Source organism: Mauremys reevesii, linkage group 1 (genome assembly GCF_016161935.1).
Source record: "Mauremys reevesii isolate NIE-2019 linkage group 1, ASM1616193v1, whole genome shotgun sequence".
Classification (NCBI taxonomy): Eukaryota; Metazoa; Chordata; order Testudines; family Geoemydidae; genus Mauremys; species Mauremys reevesii.
Window position 1 is genome coordinate 227,237,184 of NC_052623.1, and position 25,177 is coordinate 227,262,360.

A 25,177-nucleotide genomic window follows, 5' to 3' on the forward strand; every position below is an offset into this window, starting at 1 on the left:
AATTCGGACTTATGTACCATTTTTTAGGTGCGAGGTATGAAGGGATACAGAGTAACAGTGGCTAAATGACAGCCGAAGAGGAATATCAAAACCATCTGGAAATCCTGGCCGTGCGTAAACATCAAGGAGGAGGAAGGTTTATGTAGGCTGCTCCAAGTGGTGTTAAATAACTGACAGTAAGATGGTTAAACTGGACGTAGGAAAATGTATGATGAATTAGAGGGAAAATACCTTAACAGTGAAGCGTATGAAACAATATCCCAAAATGAAGTGATATCTATTATATAATTTACAAACAAACAGAAAAAAAGCAGTCAAGACTATGCACTAGGGACCAATCCTAATCTCGCTAGGAGATGACAAGATGTGACCTGTTTTTGTCTTTCTGCTGTGTTCAACTCAAGTTAACAATTCCCTCTCCTAGTGTTCATAAGGCCAAAACATGGGAGCTATCAACAAAATGTTATGTGAATCAAGACCAGAAGTGGCTTTGTCTTAGCTTAACTTTATAATAAATTGACTTGACCATGGAATAAAACCCTTTTTCTGGTAGTGGCTGTTTTTATGGATATTCCATCTTTACAGAACTGAACTGTTCTCATTCTAACTTGGTGGTTTTGTGCATGTGAGACGCCGTGGGTCAGCTAGATACTAACAGCATTGCTCATTTTCTGATTTGGCTTCAGCTCACTACCCTGATTCTTATTACAGTTTTATGGCTGCTATTCCCATGTAATTTATACTAATCACCGCAGTACATTCTGTACTTCATCCAAATGTCTGCAACTGGATGTCCAGGAATAAGGGTGCTGTCAGAGCTCTAACTGGGTAGAAGAACAGCGATGTATTTGCCCCCACCCATAAAAATCAAAACTGGTGAAAGAAACAACACATCTCGGGGCTTCAGAACAACCTAGCATTTTACTCAGATGTCTCAGCTGACACAATTTTGGGTGTCTCAATGATTTTGGTGCCCAACTTGATATCTTAAAGGGTCCTGACTTTCAGAAAGTGCTGAGCACCCATTTCTTTGATTTTCTGGGAACAGCCTGCTGCCCTGGTCTGGAATCAGACTAATCCATTCAGCTCTACATAACAATACTAATTAATAATACCTAGCTCTTATGTTGGGCTTTTTATGCCTAGATCTCAAAGCACTTTACAAAGGAGTTCAGTATCATGGGCCTCATTTTTACCAAAGGGGAAATCGAGGCACAAGGAGGGACATGACTTGGAGTGACAGAGCCAGGAATTGAACTCACCTCACAGTTCAGTGCCCTATGCAGCGGGCCACACTGCTTCTGTGCTTCCCCACCCTTCTCTGATGCACTGGGGACCAGTAGCTCCTCTGCCAGGTCCCACTTGCTCTGCCGTTTTCAAATCAACTCCTTGATGAGCACCATGTGCGTACAAACACTTGCTCTGCATTCCTGCAGGAAATGCTCCTCCGCTGGGAGGGAGGCATGGGGCCTTTAACTGAACTTATTTATTCAAGTTTGGAGCAAGGCTCTTTCTTTCTGCATAAGAGCTGCAGGCGGTTTCTTTTAAATGAAGTGGTTGTCTCTTCCCTACTGAGAAGAGTCTCACCAGACACTCTAAAATGGAACTATGGACTTGGAGTTCAGGGTACCTGGCACCTGTGCAGGAATGGACCCTGTAAGTATAAATTTAAGAGTGCCCTGAACTGGAAAGTTAGCAGACTGAAGCGGGTTTGGTTGTCTCCCAAATATCTTATTTTAAGTGGCTTGAATTGAACCATAATGGCTTCTGCCTGGCATAAATTATAATCCTCCAAAGTGCTCTGTATTCACTCACAACAAGTCATTTATAGGGATCATTTTGAGCTTGTTCCGAAGACGACTTTTAAAGCCAAGCAGAAATAGTATCGCTCAACAAAGCAGAGGGCTTGCTTCCTTCTCACACTTATTGCGCTTACAAGCCAGGAAGATTCAGGTTATTTCTGAAGCGGAAATCCTACCAGTACAAGCAGGCTAAATCTCCTTTTTTGAGGCATGAATCTTTTGGCACTCCCCACAGACTGAGAAGTGAAAATTGCAGTGGGTCACTGGCACGTGTTTTCCCTCAAGCTTGACCAGCCTCACAAAAGGATGTGGATAGCTACTGTAGACTAGTTGTGGTGAAACCACTGTCTGACCACCAGTTTTTATCTTGGATGTGTTTTTATCCGTTTCGGGCCATTCTCCCTGCCCTTGGAAATGGTTCTTCCTTTCAAGCAGTGCCTTAATTATGGACATGTCTTTAAACCTGATGTTACTACATGCAAAACAGCACACTCCACTGTCATGTTGATAACTAACCTTGCTAAGCTCTATTTATGAATCCTTCCTGTAAGTGATTTGAGCTGCAGATAAAAATATACTTTTGGAAATTGCTATATCTTTTTTCTTAAGTTTGTTTATGTGCCAATTTTGTTGGATTTAAAAACCTTAAACACAAGTTACAGAAACATTGATGTTGCACAAAGGTGAAGGGTATTTTGTTTATCCCAAGGGCAACACCTTTTTTGACTTTTACTTTTTAAATATATTCTGGAAGATGGTATTGGCCATGCAGATTGGACCATTGATCCTTTATTTCTGCTTCCAGGAGTGGACAGTATCTGATACTTTGCAGGAAAGTGAAAAATGTCCCCTATTACTTGACACATGTATGGTGCTTTTTGTCTGTAGATCCCAAAGCACCTCACAAAGAATGGCTATTATCGTTATCCCCCAGGGGGCAACTGAGGCACAGATAGATTTAAGTGACATGTCCAAGGACACACAGCACAAATAGTCAAAGAACTCCTGTCTCCCACTCCAGTGTCCTATCCACTTTGTCATAGTGCACCTGGTCAATTACATACTACTGTACACCAGGGAATCTTTCCTTCCTGATCACTGCAGGCACCAATTGATGCCCTGAAGCATGAACATTGATTGCCCCTATTTAGGCATGGCGGTATGCAGAGAGATTTTCAAAGACACAAAGGAGAGTTAGGCACCTAACACTCATTGTCTTTCATTGAGAGCTATGCACCTAACTCCACTAGTCATAAAGTTCTCCAGCCCTTTTAAAACTCCTGTCACAATATTTGACTCTTATACCTCCTGAAGCATCGAATTCCTCAGGTTGACAAATGCTGCTTAAAGAAACATTGACGTTTAGTATTTGTCCTGCATTTATCTACCATTCATTTCATCAAGCAATTCTTTTTCCTCATATTAAGAGGCAGTGTAAAAAAAGAAAAGAATGATTAATTTTCACTTCACCAATCATTATGTTGATTATTATTACTACTTAACATTTATCTAGTGGTAGCACCTGGAGGTGCTGGACTGTGTAAACACGTAGTAAATGACAGTCACTGTACCAAAGCTTACATTTCCAAATTAATAGCAACTAAAATATTGAAAGGAAAAACAATAGGCAGGAAACTATTTCCTTCTTGTCGTCCCACCGTGGTCAGGTCTCAGTCTAAAGTTAAATTCTCTTTGGTAACTAAACAAAATGTGGTTTTGAGTCTGACAGGGAAGATTCCTTTACACATTTTTTCATGTGTGCTAAGACAACTTTAAAATGGTTGAGATTTAGGTGGTCAAATGCTGCACATTGAGAGCATGTAATGAGAACTAAATGTTCTGCTAAGGTTGCAAACATTCATTTAGTAATCACAAAAATCACAATATCTACCTAGGCCTTGATTCTGCACTTGGATCTGTACAGAACCCCATTGACTTCAATGGATTGTATTGCAGGGTCAGCCCCCACATATAAGGAATGCAATAGATTTTAGGGATATTTAGTTTTAAAGTCTTCAGTTGTGCAATTTATATATGGCATTATAGTTGCTGGTGGATGACATTAAGGAAGAGGGAAAATAGGCTGTATATCAAACCGACCTTTTGGAGTGGGAGAAGTATTAGGCTGTAGAATAGCCTCCCCATGAGGTGATAATCCTTTTGCCTGGGATATTTAAAAGTGACTGGACAAAGCACAGGAAAAATGCATTGTAGGGAATAGTCCTGCCCTGGGTGATGGGCTGGGTGGGCTAATAGTGTCACTTTCAGCTCTGTCCTCTGAGTCCGTAGAAGCACGCTGTGAAACCCTCACTGATTTCACTGCAGTCAGACACATACTCAGCAACTCCCACAACCCACTCGCCCACACTCCCCTTTAATTTCCTCACCTCTCTAGAGCATTTGGAATGTGATCATTAGATGCAGCCAGCGCACTCAGCGACTCATTCCAGCAGCTTAGGCTGCCAAGGGCCAGATTCAGTATCCAGTGAAGTTAATGGAAAGGAAGAACGCCCACTGACTGCAGTGGGCTTTGGATCAGGCCCCAGGAGAAGAATACTGTACCCAGTCCACATCAGGAGACGATTTCAAGTCAGCAGTGACCCTGCCTAGAATTTCCCCACAACACCGACACAGTTGCAAAGAGTACCACGGAAGCTTTAATACTCACATGTGGTCAGGATCTCTTGGATCAGCCCTGCCAATACTTGAGCTGCTAGTGTTGCTACCACTGGTGATGAATAGTACGTCCCATTTTTGCTAGCATACATATGGCCTTGGAGGGGAAAGTGCCACCTACTGAACCAAGACTATTTCCTGAAGCACCTACATCTTTCTTGAAGGGCTCCCATTTAAATACTTACCCAGTCTGGCCATTCTTCACTCTCAGCCTTCATCAATGTGGGTATGATGCTTCCAGCTGTATTTTGATGTGCAGTGAGCTTTTAATCCACATTTGTGTGTGTCTACTGCAGATATACAGTAAAGAGCATTTAAAAATATATATATATATAAAAGGAACTTAATACAGCTAGGTAAAAGGCAGTTGGGGGCAATAGCCTATATTTATCATACAATAAAAAAAACCCAATACTGACAAGATGTGTTCCGATCATCAGACTTCGCCTGTGTGCTATCTCCCAACCTTTGTCAGCCTCCCTGCTTTGGAGATTGTAAATTCTTCGGGGGAAGATCTGTCTTTTGGTTATAGATTGTACAGCACGTTTCACAACTGAGCCCCCAGTCCCTAATTGTGGCTTCGAGTTTCTACCACGATAATGAATGATGATTGTCATTATTATAGCACGCTTGGCTACTACTGCCAAATACATAAATACAACAGCGCATACAAGAAAGCTGGTGTTTTCAGTAAGAACTCTGTTTTTCCACAGATTTTAAGGCTAAAAAGATCAAAATTAAAGGTCCCATAATTTTCACTCCCAGAGCCAGGGTTGATCTGGGATTTGCCCATGACGTCTCTGACACTAAGAAGGAGCCCAACTGCGAGGCCATCAAACAGACCATTAAATAAATTCTATTCTGTGCAACTGTAACAATCCCCTCCCCCACACCATGCATCAGCATCGTGGTTTGAACCTAGAATCTTCTTGAATCTGCCACTACTTGAGCTACAGGAGTCTAAAACGACCTCAGGTTCTCTGTCATGTTCACTAGTATAAAATCCAGCTAAATGTAACTAACAGATCTTTTTCTCCAAACTAGATACAGGTGAGGAAAAAAAGAAAATCATCCTCTGTTTTACTGAGCGATTCAAATAGTAATGAAACATTCTGTTCAAGAGAATGATTTAAACAAGTAGCAAGAGCAATTTTTTTGAGTAACTTTTACTTAACATGAAATGAAAATGAGCACTGAGTGGGACCTTTTCAGACTGTTTCTAGGGAGTCCGCATATTTTAGCATTCCCCCCAGTTTGCCCTATAAAGAGCATCACTGGGCAGCCTGCTGTCTGTTTCCTCCTAGAGTGGAGAGCCTGAAAAGCCCAGGCACAAACCCTCTCACACAATGCCTTTCTGCGGGATGACTTCACTTCACAGTCGGACTCCGGCCCTCAGTTACACAGCTCAGCCAAGCTCAGAGCTGTGTGTTTTAAACAGATGTAGGGTGTAATTCTGGCCCTATTGAAGTCAATGGGAGCTTTGCCATTGACTGCAGTAGAGCCAGGATTTCACTCACGGTGTTTATCTTGGGAATATGTGAAGTTTAAATAAGAAAATAAGTGTGTGTAAAATGTGTAGGGATTATCAAATCTCTGCAACTCCCCCCCTGAACACAATGCATTTAGCAGCATGGTTCAGTGCCTAGGGGAGTCAGAAGGTCTGGGTTTAATTCCTGATGCTGTCACTGGCTCTATGCGAGCTTGGGAAAAATCATCTCTCTGCACATCTGCTTCCTCATTTGCAAAATAAGGGTAATGATAGTCATGTTTGCAAAATGCTTCAAGATCACTGGCTGAAAAGTGCTATATATGTGCCCAGCATTACTATTTACACCATGGGCTTATATTAGCATTGGGAAGATGGATTTCCAAAGATCTTATCAATCACACCCCATCCCTGGCAAAGTATATATTCCCCAAAGCCCCAGTCCTGCAAAGGCGTATGTGAGTAGCTTTCTATAGGACTACTCACATTGATAAAGTTACTCAGTTGCTTAAGTTTTTACAAGATTTGAGTCTAAATAGCAAGATGGGAAAGCTCTGAAGTGGATAAATAAGGTGCTGTTAAAAAAAAATCAAACTAAACTGAATCAGATACTCTCTAGTGCAGCAGCTGGAGTGCCCTAGTTGGAGTATTATTCTTAGAGGTACAGTAATAACAATCGTGCCTAAGGTTAGATCTCTCTCTCTCTCATGTCCATAATTAAAGGGACACAGTATGTTTAGAAGTCAGTTTAAAAAAAAAAGAAAAATTCTTTATATTCTAAAGAACTCATTAAGGTTATTAATGGGAAAAGCAAGTAAAATTAAGCATCACTGATGCTGTTTCTTTACCTTTTTCATTCCCCTCCCTCCTGCAGCTTGGACAATGAAAATAGGTTTTACTTTTAATAGTGAGTTTCTAGTCCATTTCATTTTCAGATTTTCATGCATCAATATTTGGTTTGCAAACACTACCGGGGGAATGTTTGTTTATCTAGAATACTGTTCCATTTGGATTTTTTTTTTTAATTATGAAAGTTTGTTGCACAAAACCTATTTTTTTAGGCAAATGTGACCTGAATGTGGCTCTTTAAATTGTTCCCAGTATGATAACAATTCTGTCTCAGAATTGTTCAACTCCAAGCGTTCAAAAATCATGAGTCAGACTCCAAAAATAATGAGATTGACTTTAAAAGCATGAGATTTTAAAAATAATATATTTGGGTTCTTTTTATTTGTCTTCTGTTTTTTCAGACTTTAAAATTCATGATTTCAAGCTTTTCTCCACAAGCCTGAGGGCTAGAAATGTACTTTCTTTTTGACATGACAGGAGAGATTCTCAAGTAATGGCATGCCTCTATGAGCCGAGGCTTTAAGAAAGACACCAAATATTGCAAGTCTGGTAATAAAATTGTGAGAGATGGCAAAACAGCTGGTTTTTTTTAGAAAACAGGTTACCTTTGATTTTAAGATAACGTAATTCTGTCAATGTGGGAAGAATAGCCAGAGTGGGCCAGATCCTCAGCTGCTATAAATTGATGTAGCTCCATTTAATTCAATTAAACTATATGATTTACATCAATTGAAGACCTGATAGATTTCACACACTGGGTAGGATGTTAAATAGAAAGTGTATACCTAACATAAAATTATCAAATAGTATATAAAATAACATTTATTTGAACAAGGGAGCTGTCAACAAGTTTTTGACAACTGCGACGGGATTTAAAACTAAAATTCAATTAAAAATATACTGGAATATTTAGAACTATCATCCCAGATTTGAAGCCTGGTTCTATTCTGAAAAGAGAGTTGGTAAAAGTAGTACGTGATTGTTTTTGTTTAAACCAGCAAAAACATTCTCTGATCTGTCCTCTCCCTATTTTACAAAAAATAAAATAATACTTTGCATTCCTATGCCACCTTTCATCTGAGGGTCTCAAAAGGGATCAGACACTTTATCACGATGAGCGATAACTTTAGAGTGACCAGACAGCAAATGTGAAAAATTGGGACAGGGGATGGGGGTAATAGGAGCCCATATAAAAAAAGCCCCAAATATCGGGACTGTCCCTATAAAATTGGGACATCTGGTCACCTTAGATAACTTATACTTCTGTCTTACCACTAATAAATCTGACCAATTGTATACAGAAATCACTTCAGCCAGCACTGAAATGCATCCAGCTCTGGGGTGGAACAAGAGAGTTGATTGCTTACAGCAACACCACAAAACTGTTTAGGGTCCCACTTTAGGAAAGTACTTAAGCATATACGTAACTGTAAGCACATGAGTAGTCCTAAGATTAAAGCTAGGCACGTTCTTAAATCAAGCCTGCAAACAATCAGGGTTTGTGTTCATTGCAGAGTTGACCCATGCTCTTACTTGGGAGTTGCCTTTAACCCAGCTCCTGACCACACATAAAATCATCTCACCTGGGTTTGCTGGTGCTTCAGTCAGAGCTAGCTGGCCTTGCTGGGGCTATAGGGTAAAGCCTGGGTAAGGCTATCACTTGGGCTGGTAACCAACCCATTTCACAGTGAGGATACAGGTTAAATCACTTGAGTGCTGCTTATGGTCCTCCTGTGCCTTCCCACAATTCCCTGTGTGCCCAGGTGAACAGAAAAGTTCTCCCACAGTTCCCCAGGAAAGAATCATAAAAGACAGCTCATCTTAGTGCAGCACAAAACCCCCGGGAACGTGCCCCTAGAAGTCCTAGCGAGACACACAGCTACATGCAGCACCAGTGAGCAGGGCCACCCGGGGGGGGGGGGGGGGGAGGGGAAGTGGAGCAATTTGCCCTGGGCCCCGCAAGCCCTGGCCCGGCGGCGGTCCAGGTCTTCGGCGGCATTTCGACAGCGGGGGGCCTTTCAGTGCTGCCAAAGACGTGAAGCGACTGAAGGCCCCTCCGCCGAAATGCTGCTGAAGACCCCGACCGCCTCTGGGTGAGTACAAGTGCCGCAGCTCCCCCGCTTTGCCCCAGGCCCCCTGAATCCTCTGGGCGGCCTTGCCAGTGAGGGCACAGTAACTCGGGTATGGGTTTTCACCATGGCTGCTCACCACCTGAGCGAGGCTAACCCATGTGTCAATCAGTTGAGTTCACTCTGCAGTGAAGACGACATACCATCAGTGCATAATATCACAAGCAATAGAAGTTGGTAAGGGAATTGAATGAGGTAGAATGCAATTGGTAGTTTTAATTTGGCCAAAACACTGGGGCTAATCCCTCTAATTCTTATGCAAAATACCATGGGACTACTCGTGCTCAGGACCTTGGTTTTGCTTGACATCCAAAAGACAGCAGTGTTTTGACAGAGGTCAGCTGGAAGTACAGCAGATGCAGGAATGCACAGCAATTACATATTTGTTGCATTTTTAAAGAGGAAAAAATATTTGCAGCACAATATAGAATGTTAACACCGATGTGCTATGGGTCAGATTTTCAAAGCAGCCTAAGAGTTTGGGCTGCCTAATTCCCATTTAAATGAATGGGGACTGGGTGTCAGTCTCCCCTCGTGGCTCCAGAAATCTCAGCCTGAATATCTAAATGAAAACTCTATACTTCTGTGGCCAAGATTTCCAAAAGGGACTGGTGATTTTTGAATACCCACCTTGAGCAGCTTGGTTTTCAGATAATGGATACTAAGCACTTTCTGAAAATCAGGCCCATTTTTAATGGGTCTGAAGTGGGACACCCCAAATCACTTGTCATTTGAAAATCTTGGCCATCACTGTGTAATGTAAGAATATAAGGCCACAGCTCTGCTATTATTACCACATGTAGTGCTTACCACCAGTTGCAGTGCTTGCTTTCACGAGTAGTCCCATGAGTTGACCTGTAATGGAACTACTCTCTAGTAAACACTGTGCCCGGAAATAAGGGCTTGCAGGATTGAAAGAGAATAATTGCATATTGCATAACCATCATATTTTGATATACAAACCAGACTAGCCAACCACACAGAAAAATAAAAACAGAGCAACAGCAAAGACAATATAAAAAGTGCAAAGCAAACTATGAAAACTAGGGATGAAGTAATTCACGAAGCCCGGCAAGAACCACACAGGAGAGAGTTAAATATTTGTATGTCACAGCACAAAGAGAAACACAAGACAGAAAATAGCAACAGATGGTCAGAAATTGCTTTCAGGCTCCATCAACATGCATTTCTATGTCCAGCTGGTCATCAGTATAGACTTATTCTGCCAGAAGCATGATCATTTTTCATACCTTTATTTTTATTAATGCTTATGAAAAAATATTAATTGCAGCATGTTTCCCTTCCATTGCATTTTGCAAAGAAAGGAAAATGGCAGACTGGGAAGGACAGCTGGGGTTGCATATGGTATATGTCAGTTTACTTATGTGTAACCATTTTACTGCTGTAGGGGAATGCAGCAGAAGGTCAGTGTTGAGACCCTACTGAAGAAAGTTCAGTGCACATTCCGGCTGTGAACATATGGTCACTACGTAGCTGATCAAAAAGGGAGTTTCAGTGCTCTGCCGCATGCTTACCTTGACCCTGCTCCATACCACCCGTCTTACGTGCATCACACAAACTATTCTTTAATCCCACATGGAATATGCATTCTGTCTAGAAGATACTTGGAATAACTGCATTTCGTCATTAGTGCAGCAGCCATGAACTGGGCCTATCTATATGGAGGAGTGTGCAATGGACACCACAGTAAGTAAACCACACCCCGAGAGTAGGGATGACAGATACCAAGATGGTAGGTACCTTATAAATGCATAAAATAGAGAGGTGATAATATTTCTTAGCCCTTATACAGCAAATTCTACCCAGAGATCTCAAAGTTCTCTACAATGCAAGATAGGGCAGTATCACTGACCTTCTTTTAGAGATAGGGAAACTGAGACCCAGAGAGGTTAAGGTCACGTAGCTAGTTAGCAGCAGAGCCAGGAATAGAACACCCAGGGCCCCTGTGCCATGCCCTATCCCCTAGATCACACTGAGGGTACTTTGGAAAGATCAAAGAGAGGGTAGCAGCAGCGCTCAGCCAGAATGTCTCTAGGAGTTATAGCAGAGCACACATCAGGGCTGGAGCTCTGTCATCATTTTGCAGCATACCTTGCACTCTTTACTCAGACAGAGGCCGCCCTGTGTACAGGGTGCAAAGGGCATCTTTGCACTCTTCCTTTGCGTACTCATACAGGTCTGCCATAATGTAGCCCTGCCTGAATCTGGATATTGATTGCACAAGGAAAGGAATGTAATATTATGTAGCCCTTAGAAATATTATTTTCTGTCACTTCTTTACACACGTAATCTCCTAGACATGGTCAGAAGCATTCAGTGTCAGAAGGAGAATTCTGTGCTAATAAAATAAGCGAAAAAGCTGCACCCGTTGTTAACTCAATTAGGCCTTTCAAAATTACAGAAGAGGAGTTCCTCTGGCTTCAAGAGCTTTCAGCTGATTTAGAACATGCCCTCATAACATCACTTGATAAAAATAAGACACTGACTTTTTAATAGAATGAATTACTTAAGTTTTATATTTAACCACAGTCAGTGTTGAGGCTATTACTAGTTTTCAGAATATTTTAGGAATCTGATCTTGATCTTGCATATGCTAAAAGCCATCACAACAAATGTCTTATGCTGTGGCTGCTGGGGAGGAAATAGCAAAGTGGCTGTAGCCATTAGCACAATGTTTCTTTTCCTTTTAGATTTGTTGCTGTTATGTCAGTATAAGCATCTGAAACAGTCATTTCATTGCAAGTAGGAGCAGGGAGGCAGTCATGCACCACCTAGACTTGCTCAGCTGGCTCTTCATTTGAACTGAGGAACAATTATTCTGATTTTTCAGGGTAAAACTTTCAAAAGCCTCTGAGTGATTTAGAAGCCCATGTCCCATTTTCAGAATGGGTGCCTACATTTAATTGAAAGTCAATAATATTTAGACTCTAAAGTACCTAAGTCACTTCTGAAAATGGGACATAGGCTCCTAAGTTACCAAGGTGCTTTTGAAAATTTTACCCTCTATCCATTGAAGTTGATCTAGTTGACAAGATTAGCTGCTCTGGGTTCGGTCAGCTCTCCTTGCTTTTGGGCTGCTTTGGGAGTAATTAGCGGAGAGCTTAGTTGTATAATATAGCTGTACAATGGTAGAGACACAAAATCATGCATCGGTTCAGGTCAATAAGTTTATACCAATAGGTTAAAATCAACAGTTCTTTGTGTCTTTCTATTTAGCTTTTGTTCCATATGAATGCATTGCTCGGCATTAGTGTAACATGTTTGTTTCCTTGCTATTTATACCAGGTGGGATAACCAAATATTACAGAATCACAATTAATAATAATTTGCATAGTGGCAATAATGTGATGCTATAAATAGTGGATATTTGGGATGGAATGGACATATTAAATTGTTGTGTTACTGTATATCCTCCCACCACTGTGATATTGGTCCCTCTTTTATATGCCCAGTTCAGTGTTACCTAGTCTAATTTTCAATAAACCCAGTAGCAAAGCTTCAAAACTGGAGTAATCTCCACAATCTAATTGTCTTGTTTGATGTTCAACCTAAATTTCCCTTTACACAATTTCATCCTATGACTTCTTTGTATAACCAATTCGTCCCCTCTTCCTATATGCTTCTAGCCAGTTATCATGGGGCCGGATCTGGCCATTACTCAGCACCTTTTGAGCTTCACACAGATGTGTGCAATAGGGGCCTGCTGGCAAGACTCAATTTTACTTGCTGATTCCACTTTCCTGACGTGAGAAGGATGAAAAATAACAGAATGTTAAGGTTGTAGGGGTGAGCTCTGAAAAACTAACTCATTATCCACATTTAAAACTGTCCTCAAGACCTTTGCCAGGATGCCTGCAAAATCACAACAACGGCTAGGCTGAGATCACTGCCTATTGTTCTGGCCAATATTCTCTCACTGCATCCTTGTACTTTCCAGCCTGTCTGTAGCCATCGGTTATCGCTTGTCTTATGTAGATTGTATGTACTTATTCCTTTGGGGCAAAGACTCTCTTTGCGTTCTGTGTGTACAGCAGCTATCACAATGGGCTCCTGGTCACTGACTAGGGCGCCTAGGCACTACGGTAACACAAATCATTAATAATTAAAGTCAGCAAATGCTCCAATTAAACTTGCAACTTGAAATCTGTCCATTTGTGTGTATGTGCTACAATACAGCCCTAATAACCTAATCGCATGCTTTCCAAATCTAATACTGTCATAAACAGTTAGTTAAGGGTTAAGGTTTTTTCCTACCTGTAAAGGGTTAACAAGCAGTACCTGTGAACACCTGACCAGAGGACCAATCAGGGACAAGAGATTTTCAAATCTCTGTGGAGGGAAGTTTTTTTTTTCCTGTTCTTTGTGTTAGAGAGTCTCTCTTGGGAGTTAAGGGAGTCCAGACATCTTAATCAAGTCCTCCCAGGTTTCTGCAATAAATTCTTCTATTCAAGCTAGTGAGTATTAGCAAGGAACTAGTATTCTTATACTTTTATTTCTGTATTTGCAATTCTGTGTTTTGCTATAGAATTTCTTTAATTCTGTACTGTTATTGCTTTTACTGAGAAAGAAAGGAGGGGGAATTCTCTCCAGAGATTAATAAGTTTAGACCCTGTGTATTGTTCCATCTTGGTATTACAGAGATAGTTTATTTTTTTTATTCTTTAATAAATCTTTTCTGTTAAGGACTTGGTTGATCTTTCCGTGGGTGAATTCTCAGGGAAAGGGGAGGAGGAAGGCATCCCTCTGTAGTTGAATCCCGGTATCTCTGCTAGGAGAAGGGAGGGGGGGAGGAAGCAGGGGAGAATGGTTTACTTCTCCTAGGTGTAAGAACTCCATGGATTTGGGGCTCTTGGGATCCCCAAGGATTTTGGGGAAGGACTGTGTCCCAATACACGTACATTATTGGGTGGTGGCAGCTTTTACCAGATCTAAACTAGGATTTTAGTTTAGGGGAGTCCGTGCAGGTCCCCATATTGGAACCCAACAGCTCTAAGTGGGGGTGAGACCTATGACAAATACCATACCTTTATTTTGCTGCAGCCTTAGAGCCAATCCTGCAACATCTTGGTCTAGTAGTTTTATTGGCCAATATGGGTGCACAAGTGGCTTTAACACACCCACCCTGAGTGAACTGGCCTCGTTAGCATTGACCCCCCACTTGGTAAGGTAACGCCCATTTTTCCATGTGCTGTATATTTATACCTGCCTACTGTATTTTCCACTCCGTGCATCTGATGCAGTGGGTTATAGCCCACGAAAGCTTATGCCCAAATACATTTGTTAGTCTTTAAGGACTTGTCTACAGAATCGACAGGCAGCAATCGATCCAGCAGGGGTCAATTTATCACGTCAAGTCTAGACACGATAAATCAACCACCAAGCGCTCTCCCATTGACTGCAGTACTCCACCGGAGCAAGAGGCACAGGCGGAGTCGATGGGGGAGCGTCAGCAGTCAACTCATCGCAGTGAAGACACAGCGGTGAGTAGATCTAAGTACGTCGACGTCGGCTATGTTATTCATGTAGCTGAAGTTGCATAACTTAGATTAATCCCCCACAGTGTAGACCAGACCTTAGGTGCCACAAGGACTCCTCATTGTTTTTACTGATACAGAATAACATGACTACCCTTCTGAAACCTTTAACTTTGGCATTTCCTGACACTTGAGTTGTCACTTGAGCAAAGGCTCTGTAACCCTAGTATTTTGGACAGATATGTGTTGAGTTTGTGATGCACACTGTGACGCTAAAGAAACTGCAAATGTAAAACATTGCTATTCTGGATCATTATCTGGTGACATGCCAAATTCCCTTAGTTCCCATTAAAGGCTCCAATTTAGCAAAGCATTTGAGAGCAGATTTAACTTTAAGCTCATGGTTAAATCCCATTAAAGTCAATGCTTATGTGCTTTGCTGAATCAGGGCCAAAGCTAATTAGAGACGTGCTCAGCACCTTGCAGGAATGAGCTTTTTTTTTTTTTTTACTAGCCTCTCAGTCCCCCTTCCATACTTCCACAGGCGTTTAGATAAACACATCCATTCTCATTACTCTAGTAAGTTCTCATGCAGGACCATGTGAAAAGCTTGACTGAAGAAGAGACAGGACATACCTGGTTTGGAATCATAGACTATCAGGGTTGGAAGGGACCTCAGGAGGTCATCTAGTCCAACCCCCTGCTCAAAGCAGGACCAATCCCCAACTAAATCATCCCAGCCAGGGCTTTGTCAAGCCTGACCTTAAAAACCTCTAAGAAAGGAGATTCCACTACCTCCCTAGGTAACTCATTCCAGTTCTTCACTGCCCTCCTAGTGAAAAAGTTTTACCTAATATCCAACCTAAACCTCCCCCACTGCAACTTGAGACCATTACTCCTTGTTCTGTCATCTGCTACCACTGAGAACAGTCTAGATCCATCCTCTTTGGAACCCCCTTTCAGGTAGTTGAAAGCAGCTATCAAATCCCCCCTCATTCTTCTCTTCTGCAGACTAAACAATCCCAGTTCCCTCATAAGTCATGTGCTCCAGCCCCCTAATCATTTTTGTTGCCCTCCACTGGACTCTTTCCAATTTTTCCACATCCTTCTTGTAGTGGGGGGCCCAAAACTGGACACAGTACTCCAGATGAGGCCTCACCAATGTCCAATAGAGGGGAATGATCACGTCCCTTGATCTGCTGGCAATGCTCCTACTTATACAGCCCAAAATGCCATTAGCCTTCTTGGCAACAAGGGCACACTGTTGACTCATATCCAGCTTCTCATCCACTGTAACCCCTAAGTCTTTTTCTGCAGAACTGCTTCCTAGCCATTCAGTCCCTAGTCTGTAACAGTGAATGGGATTCTTCCGTCCTAAGTGCAGGACTCTGCACTTGTCCTTGTTGAACCTCATCAGGTTTCTTTTGGCCCAATCCTCTAATTTGTCTAGGTCTCCCTGCATCCTATCCCTACCCTCCAGCGTATCTACCACTCCTCCCAGTTTAGCATCATCTGCAAACTTGCTGAGAGTGCAGTCCACACCATCCTCCAGATCATTAATGAAAATATTGAACAAAACCGGCCCCAGGACCGACCCTTGGGGCACTCCACTTGAAATTGGCTGCCAACTAGACATGGAGCCGTTGATCACTACCCATTGAGCCCGACGACCTAGCCAGTTTTCTATCCACCAAATAGTCCATTCATCCAGTCCATACTCCTTGGTACATTTCCTTCATTCCCTAAGGTCCCAATTTGTTAAGCAGGGGCAGAACCCTGCTCCCACACACAGCCCCACTGACTTAAGATAAAGTGTGTCAGAAGGTGCTGCAAGATTTATCTTTTATTTCTCCCTAAGCTGTTCCCGGTTAAGCACTTACAGACTTCCTCATACTATTTGTGTATGGGTTTTTCCCCTAAGGACCCACCCCATCACTCACAAACATTAACACATTTATCCCCCAAACACCCTAAGAGATAAGGAAATATAATTATTCCTACACATATGGGGAAATGAAGGCACGGAGCTTTGTTAACTTGCCCAAGTTCTCACAGGCAGTCTGTGGCAGAGCCAGGAAGGAAGAATTCAGTCCTCCTGTGGTATACCCAGAAGGCCATCTTTTTTCTCCATTAGTCAGAGTAACAGGCTCTCATTTCCAGTTTCAAAGGCTGTTGTCATATCACTTCTGCTCCAGTATCCTCCAATATTGCTTTGGTATTCTTCCAGTTCACCCTGGCTTTCAAAAAGAGTTTGCTAGTGGCTGAGAAAGTTCTGCTAGTTGTCTTAGGACTCATGAATATCTATCATCTAGTTCTGGCTGTTCACATATATACTGTTTGTAATGCTGTTGTAGCTATGTTGGTCCCAGGATGAGAGAAACACAAGATAGGTGAATATTGGACCAACTTCTGTTCGTGGAATAGAGAAGCTTTTGAGCTTCAGAGAGCTCTTCCTCAAGTCTGGAGAAAGCATCCAGAATGTCTGAGCTAAATATAAGGTGGAACAGATTGCTAAGCATGAGGGTTTCACACACACTGCAGGAGACCACTTAACTTGAAGTGGACAATTAAGGGTTAGCAGGCAGTGAGTTGCAAATTGTCATGAGCCATTAAATCCATAGTTTTTAGCATCCAGCAGAGTTAAGAATTTAAGTTCCAAGGCTCATCTTTTGAAAGTGTTGTGCAGGCTTCCTAAAGGCACGAGGAATCAGAAATCAGATACTGAGTGATATTTTTGTGAAAAGTGTTTGCCCACTGGTGACAAGGTTTTTTGTCTTTTATCATTTTTCCATGTGAATTCAATCAAGAGCATAGTGATTGTCTGGTTTCACCTGCATACTTGTTGAATTAGTTTAATGCCTTTGGGGTTCACTGTATTAAAATGGAGTTGTTTGTGGGTTATTGTAAGATTGTATGTAACTTTTCTAGGAGGCTCACTAATGTAAACATGGGGAGAAATGTTAGGAATTTCAAAGAGCTGTTTGGGACAATACATGTGAAGTGTGTTTCCTAGGAGGCCTTTTGAAGTTATGCCTTATGGAAAAAACCCATTGTCTGCTGATTACCTCCGCCTGGAAAAGGAGGGACTAAACTTTTCCTGACTGCGTTAGTTCAGAACTGAGGCTGTTCTGAACTTGCAACTGTTTGTGCTAGAGCCCAGGCTGGAGCCAGTTGGGCGGGGGGGGGATCCCTGGTAAGCTTATTAGTAGGCGTGTAGATCCTTTTATTGGTTTTAATGTTTTCTCTCTAATGCTTAAACCCCAAGAATAAATATGCTTGGGCAGAAAGTGTTTTTGGTTTACAACAGTGGCAACTGCACCGTTAGCTGTCTCTAAGGAGAAAGGCAAGCAGACTGTGCTGGTGAATTCACAGTAGAATCAGGGAGTTGTGCAGCCTGGAAATGCCTGGTCAGGAGGCAGGGAAACACAGGTCTCCAGCTAAGAGAGGTCACAGCCAGGGGAGCGTGGGTGCCCTTGCTGGACTATGTGGGGGAATACAGATACAGTTGCCCTGAACTATGACACAATGTTACTTCCCATGCGCAAAATAAATACATAAATAAATAAATAATAATAAAAAAGGATTACAAAGCGTTAGGTGAGTTCAGGGGAACTCATCACATGCTTAAGCACCTTGCTGAACTGGGGCCTTAGCTATTGTACTACCTTGAACGTATCTTTGATCTGCAACCTTTATTTTTTAAGTCACCTATAACCCTTATGATTTGTGAGAGTTTTACCTTCTACCTGCTCTGATCTTTCCTCTGCATCATTTTGTAGACCTATTTAGTTCTCGCCTTATGTCCAGGATCAATTGTTCTCTCCCTAGCATATTTGAAAAAAATCCTTCCCCCCACCCCCTATGGCTATTGTTAGCTCATTCTGCTTTTGACCTGCCCTTTCTCTTGTAACCTTAAATGACCGTACATTTTTGCTTTATTCCTGCCCTATTTCTCCATTTCCCCTACAGGGTTTTTCTTATTCTCTGATCTTTGAGCCAATTCCTTATGAAACTGCACTAGCCACTTCTGGTTTGCAGTTTTCTTTATCAGTGGAATCTCCCATTCCCAGCTCCTTCCAGGTTCATAGAATTTAATACTTCCTCTTATTACAACAGGATCATGGTTTCTTAATGCCCACAGTTCTGCTTTCTCAAGGTGCAGTAGCCCACTGCTGCTGTAGTCTAGGGACCCAGTCTTTAGGATACTGAATTGAATAGCCTGTGGGTACATGCACCCACCTTACCTATTCGTCTTTTGAGGTCTCAGTTAATTTGCTGATAGCTTTTGATAAGATGTAGATGCAAACATAATTTCTCCTCTGGGTAGAGTCTTTACTTTCTGTGTCAAAGTTGTCCTGTGATTAAACAAAGAACCCCTTTATCCTCCATGATGTATTACCTTTGTTACCCACAGATATCAGGAAAGATCCCTAGGAGAAATAATCCTGCAATTTCTAGCAACTTGATAATAAGTCATGGATATTTTCATTCTGACTCTTCTTCAGTGCTTGGGGTAGAGAGATCTGTACCAAATACTTATGACTGTTCCTCTTTTGTTATTGTATCCTAACCCAAAGTGTTTAACTTTACTGTCTTCAGTATCAGATTGTAGCTCAGTGGCTACAAATATTGTGTGACATAGTGCCCCAGTACCTCTTTCCCCCTTCTTATGCATGGCACTTAACTAACTGTCAATACTGATATGTCATATGTGAATCGCTGCTGCTGGTCTCAGTTATACTCTCTAGACATCAGCTACACTACCTCTCCACCTTCTATCTTATCATTCTGGGAAGTGTGTGTCAGACCAAAGGTCCATCTAGCCCAGTATCCTGTCTACTGACAGTGGCCAATGCCAGGTGCCCCAGAGGGTGTGAACCTAACAGGCAATGATCAAGTGATCTCTCCCCTGCCATCCATCTCCACCATCTGACAAACAGAGGCTAGGGACACCATTCCTTACCCACCCTGGCTAATAGCCGTTAATGGACTTAACCTCCATGAATTTATCCAGTTCTCTTTTAAACCCTGTTATAGTCCTAGCCTTTGCAACCTCCTCATGCAAGGAGTTCCACAGGTTGACTGTGTGCTGTGTCAAGAAGAACTTTCTTTTATTTGTTTTAAACCTGCTGACCATTAATTTCATTTGGTGGCTCCTAGTTCTTATATTATAGGAATAAGTAAATAACTTTTCCTTATCTACTTTCTCCACATCACTCATGATTTTATGAGAGTCCTAGCCTCTTTAATTTCTCCTCATATGGGACCCATTCCAAACCCCTAATCATTTTAGTTGTCCTTCTCTGAACCTTTTCTAATGCCAGTATATTCTTTTTTGAAGAGTTGAGGAGACCACATCTGTATGCAGTATTCAAGATGTGGACATACCATCGTATATAAAGGCAATAAGATATTCTCCTTATTCTCTATCCCCTTTTTAATTAATCCTAACATCCTGTTTGCTTTTTTGACTGCCTCTGCACACTGCATGGACGTCTTCAGAGAATTATCCACGATGACTCCAAGATCTTTTTCCTGATTCGCAGTAGCTAAATTAGCCCCCCATCATATTATATGTATAGTTGGGGTTATTTTTCCCAATGTGCATTACTTTACATTTAGCCATTGAATTTCATTTGCCATTTTGTTGCCCAATCACTTAGTTTTGTGAGATCTTTTTGAAGTTCTTCACAGTCTGCTTTAGTCTTAACTATCTTGAGCAGTTTAGTATCATCTGCAAACTTTGCCACCTCACTTTTTACCCCTTTCTCCAGATCATTTCTGAATAAGTTGAATAGGATTGGTCCGAGGACTGACCCTTGGAGAACACCACTAGTTACCCCTCTCCGTTCTGAGAATTTATCATTTGTTCCTGTAAGGGAGTGGACTCACCCCTGCAGTGCCTCCTGCTGGTCATCCATGGGAATTAGCTCTTCCAGCATCCTGGAGCACCCCCTGCAGGCTGGTGATCCACTTTACTGCTGGCCCCTGTGTCCCTCCCAGGACCCAGTGCCCTGTTTTCTGGGGCGCTGCCCCCTGGCAGTAGCCCCTCAGTCTTAGGGTCTCCCCTCCCCAGGGAACCCCCACCCACTGTCCCCACCTCACCTCAGTTTACAGTTACTGCCAGTCATTGTCTAGCCCCCATGCCCTGGGGCAGACTGCAGTATCAGCCTACTCATCACTAGCAAGGTTGGGTTTTGACCTGCTGCCTTTGCCTACCCTTGGGCTGCCCCCTGCAACCCCCAGTACCTGTTAGCCCAATGCTAGGCCACAGCCTGGGGCTTTCCAGGCTGGAGCTCCTCCAGCTCCTCAGCCTTTCCCCAGCCCTGTGCCACTCAGGTAAGGTCTCTAGTTCCCTGCAGCCAGGCCTAGCTCTCTCTACAAACAGCCTCTTATAGGGGCCAGCTGGGCCTGACTGGGGCATGGCCACAGCTGAGACTACTTTCCCCAATCAACCCAGGCTTCTTGCCCCAGCCACAGCCCTCTCCTGGGCTGTTTTAAGCTCTTCAGGGCAGGAGCAGGGTAAGCACCCCGCTACAATTCCTACCCTTTGTTCCCTGTCTTTTAACCAGTTCTCAATCCATGAAAGGACCTTCCCTTTTATCCCATGACAACTTAATTTACATAAAAGCCTTTGGTGAGGGACCTTGTCAAAGGTTTTCTGGAAATCTAAATATACTATGTCCACTGGATCCCGCTTGTCCACATGTTTGTTGACCCTTTCAAAGAACACTAATAAATTGGAGGGGGAGAGATAGCTCAGTGGTTTGCACATTGGTCCCCTAAACCCAGGGTTGTGAGTTCAATCCTTGAGGGACCCACTGAGGGATCTAGGGCAAAAATCAGTACTTGGTCCTGCTAGTGAAAGCAGGGGGCTGGACTCAGTGACCTTTTTAAGGTCCCTTCCAGCTCTAGGAGAAATTGAGAATTGCCTCTCCCCTTGTGGGTTCCTGTACCAGCTGCTCCAAGAAGCAGTCATTTAAAGTATTGAGATATTTTGTCTCTGCATTTCATCCTGATGTGACATGTTCCCAGTCAATATGGGGATAATTGAAATCCCCTGCTATTATTGAGTTCTTAATTTTGATAGCCTCTCTAATTTCCCTTAGCGTTTCATCATCGCTATCACTGTCCTGGTCAGGTGGTCGATAATAGATCCCTAATGTTATATTCTTATTAGAGCATGAAATTACTATCCACAGAGATTCTATGGAACATGTGGATTCACTTAAGATTTTTACTTCATTTGATTCTACATTTTCTTTCACATATAGTACCACTCTCCCCCCGCACGACCTGTCCTTCTGATATATTTTGTACCCTGGAATGATTGTGTCTCATTGATTGTCCTCAGTCCACCAGGTTTCTGTGATGCCTATTATATCAATATCCTCCTTTATCATGAGGCACTCTAGTTCACCCATCTTATTATTTAGACTTCTAGCATTTGTGTACAAGCACTTTAAAAACATGTCACTGTTTATTTGTCTGCCCTTTTCTGACGTGTCCGATTCTTTAAGTGAATATTTCTCAGCTGATCTGGCCCTTACATTATCCTCTTCCATCCTCTGCTCCTGACTATTACCTAGAGAATCTCTATCAATAGACTCTCTTCTAAGGCCTGGTCCACACTAAAAAGGGGGTTCGAATTAGGGTACGCAAATTCAGCTACGGGAATAGCGTAGCTGATTTCGAAGTACCCTAATTCGAACTACTCACCTGTCCAGACGTGGCGGGGTCGAACTCCGCGGCTCCCCCGTCGACTCCACCACCGCCGTTTGCAGTGGTGGAGTACCGAGTCGATCATGGCGCTTCGGAGTTCGAACTATCGCGTCTAGATCAGATGCGATAGTTCGAACTCCGTGAAGTCGAACTCACCGCGTCGACCCGCGCGGTGAGTATGGACCTGCCCTAAGAGAAGTCTCTGTCCGATCCACGTGCTCCTCTGCAGCAGTCGGCTTTCTCCCATCTCCTAGTTTAAAAACTGCTCTGCAACCTTTTTAATGTTAAGTGCCAGCAGTCTGGTTCCACTTTGGTTTAGGAGAAGCCCATCTCTCCTGTATAGGCTCCTCCCATCCCAAAAGTTTCTCCGGTTCCTAATGAATCTAAACCTCCTTCTCTCTACACCATCGTCTCATCCACGCATTGAGACTCTGAAGCTCTGCCTGCCTACCTGGCCCTGCGTGTAGAACTGGGAGCATTTCTGAGAATGCCACCGTAGAGGTCCTGGATTTCAGTCTCTTCCCTAGCAGCCTAAATTTGGCATCCAGGATGTCTCTCCTACCCTTCCCTATATCATTGGTACCTACATGTACCACGACCACGACATGTATCCTCCCCAGCACTACCCATAAGTCTAGCCAGATGCCTCAAGAGATCCACAACCTTTGCACCAGGCAGGCAAAGGTTGCAGATCTCTCGAGGCATCTGGCAAACAGAGGCTAGAGACACTATCCCTGCCCATCCTGGCTAATAGCCATTGATGGACCTATCCTCCACGAACTTATCTAGTTCTTTTTTGAACCCTGTTATAGTCTGATAGACTATATAGAGCAGTGGGAGTTAGGTGAATTTGAAGCTTTCAATTAACAAATTGCCTCCTTTGAACCCAAGGGATGATAACCTACTTGTTCCATCTGATCCAAACTGTTGCCTTCTCACCACAGAATGCATCCCCATGCTGTGCCAATCCATACCGCTTTTCTCTGTGCTCTCAGCCCTATCCAGGAGCTGATCTCTAGCATCAGTCTTCCTCTTCCTTCACTCATGCTTGGCACTTAAAACACCCTAGGTAAGGCCACGTGCAGCAGTCTGAGCTGTACTTATTTCCTCAGGTCACCGAAATCAACATTGGGGTTCTATCCAATCTCTCACGTGTATGTCCCTGGTTCCCATGGGAGGTCTATAATCCTGAACTCCCCCGGTATTCCTCAGGATCACCTCTACCCTGCTCATTACATGTCTTGTCCTGGTGCCCAGGAATCATATACTATCCCTGTTCTCTTGCTCACAAAAGGAAGAGGAGAAACCAGTATAACCGCTGAATGGCTGCTGTCACCTCTGAAAGCTCATGCTATTTGTTTTAGCTCACAGAGCTGACAAAAACATAGATCTCTTTTGAAGCAGCCCCATGTTGTCACTCAGCTGATGCCTTTTCTGTTTAACTGGATGTAATTCTGGTGGTGGAAGAAAATGGTCTTTGGCCATTTTTACAGACAACTGTCTGAGATCATATCCTGGAGTTTATGATTTGTCTGGTAATGAGAGACTATTATAATGTATATACTTGTTGAGAAGGGACTCAGAAGTCATCACTTACTCATGTAGGTCCAGATTCAGTGAATTACTTAACCATGCTCAAATTCCATTTGATAAGTAAGTATTATAAGGAGATTTACACAAAGAATGAAGTAAAAGAACAAAGGCAGCCGCCACCTTTGGGCTAATCTGACATTTTGGATCAGCTGGAGGCTCAGACTGACACTCCCTAGATTTGTATCCTTAGGGGTTAGGAGCAGGGCATGTTCACTGGTGGTCCCTTCAGTCTGGAATTTGCTTCCCCCATGTATATTGAACATTGGGACATATTTAACAGACTCTCTGTTTATTCAGGCTCTCTTTAAGGGGGTGGGTTGAGTTACTGTTTTCACACATAAACACACTGTGTAAACTGTGTGTGTGTGGACGGAGAATAAAAAAAGGCACCCAAGGAAGAGCCATGATGTTATCCAGACAGTGTAAGCACCTTGATGATTCTGATCTGTGCACTGCTGAGTCCTATCAGAAAGACGTGGAAGTTTCACGGTTGCTGTAAGGAAAAGAAATTTGGGAAGCTGACACTTTTGGCCAGCAGGTGGAACCTAACCGGAACAGAGACTTATTCATATTTGTTAGAAGCCATCGGAAATGGGAAAGGTTGGGGGAGTCTTATTTTTCCTGTTCCTCATTACATTCCTAATTCTGTTCTAGTTCTCCGGCACTTTGGATACATGCCCTTGAGACTGTGACAGATTTTATGTAAGGTGTTAAATCTTCGCTCCATAGGTACCCTTACACTGGTAAAATTCATTTGGGGCTTTTAACATAGAAATGTATTTAGCCATAACAAGAAGCCCAATGTTTAAGAAACCTTTGTGTAGGTCACTTGAGCTAGTCTGCAATCCTCCTGCACTTTTAAATTTGCCACCCTCTCCACTAACCAACACTGCCAGCACAAAACAAAAGCAAACACACAAATTTAGGGCCTTTGGCAACTGGCAATTTCCCCACTCTAGCACAGCAGAAGAGAGTAAAGCACATGCCTACTCAACCATATAGAAGAGGAATAGGGCAATGTACGGTTCACCCTTGCAGAAAGTGGATCTGGTGCATTCTTAGAATTTTGTTCAGAAAAAACATTTACATATTCACGGATGTCATTACTGGACAGATTAGAGAGTGTCCAAGCCAGGCACAGCTCCTTTTGACACTGTTGACCCACCATCAGAATTTTCAAAGTAACTGACTAGCATCTGCTTTATCTGAATCTTTACATATAGCCCATTTACTTCTGCACTTCCAAAGCTGTTGCCTTCTCTCTTTTCATGTGGAGAGGCAAAGCGTGTTGAAGACTGAAGGGCAGAACCCCGCTGTGACTCAGAGACTACTCAGTTTCACACAGAATGATACATCCCCATCTGTGTGGGCAAATGGCGTGATAGGCTGGGGTTTTCAAAGGTGGCTAAGGGAATTTGGCTTCCA

General features: G+C 42.8%; 1 long non-coding RNA gene across 1 annotated transcript in view; it reads right to left on the reverse strand.

Annotated features, from left to right (window-relative positions):
* LOC120405315 overlaps positions 1–25,177 on the reverse strand; it is a 115,386-nt gene that overhangs the window by 12,745 nt on the left and 77,464 nt on the right. The gene's annotated exons all lie outside the window — the stretch shown is intronic.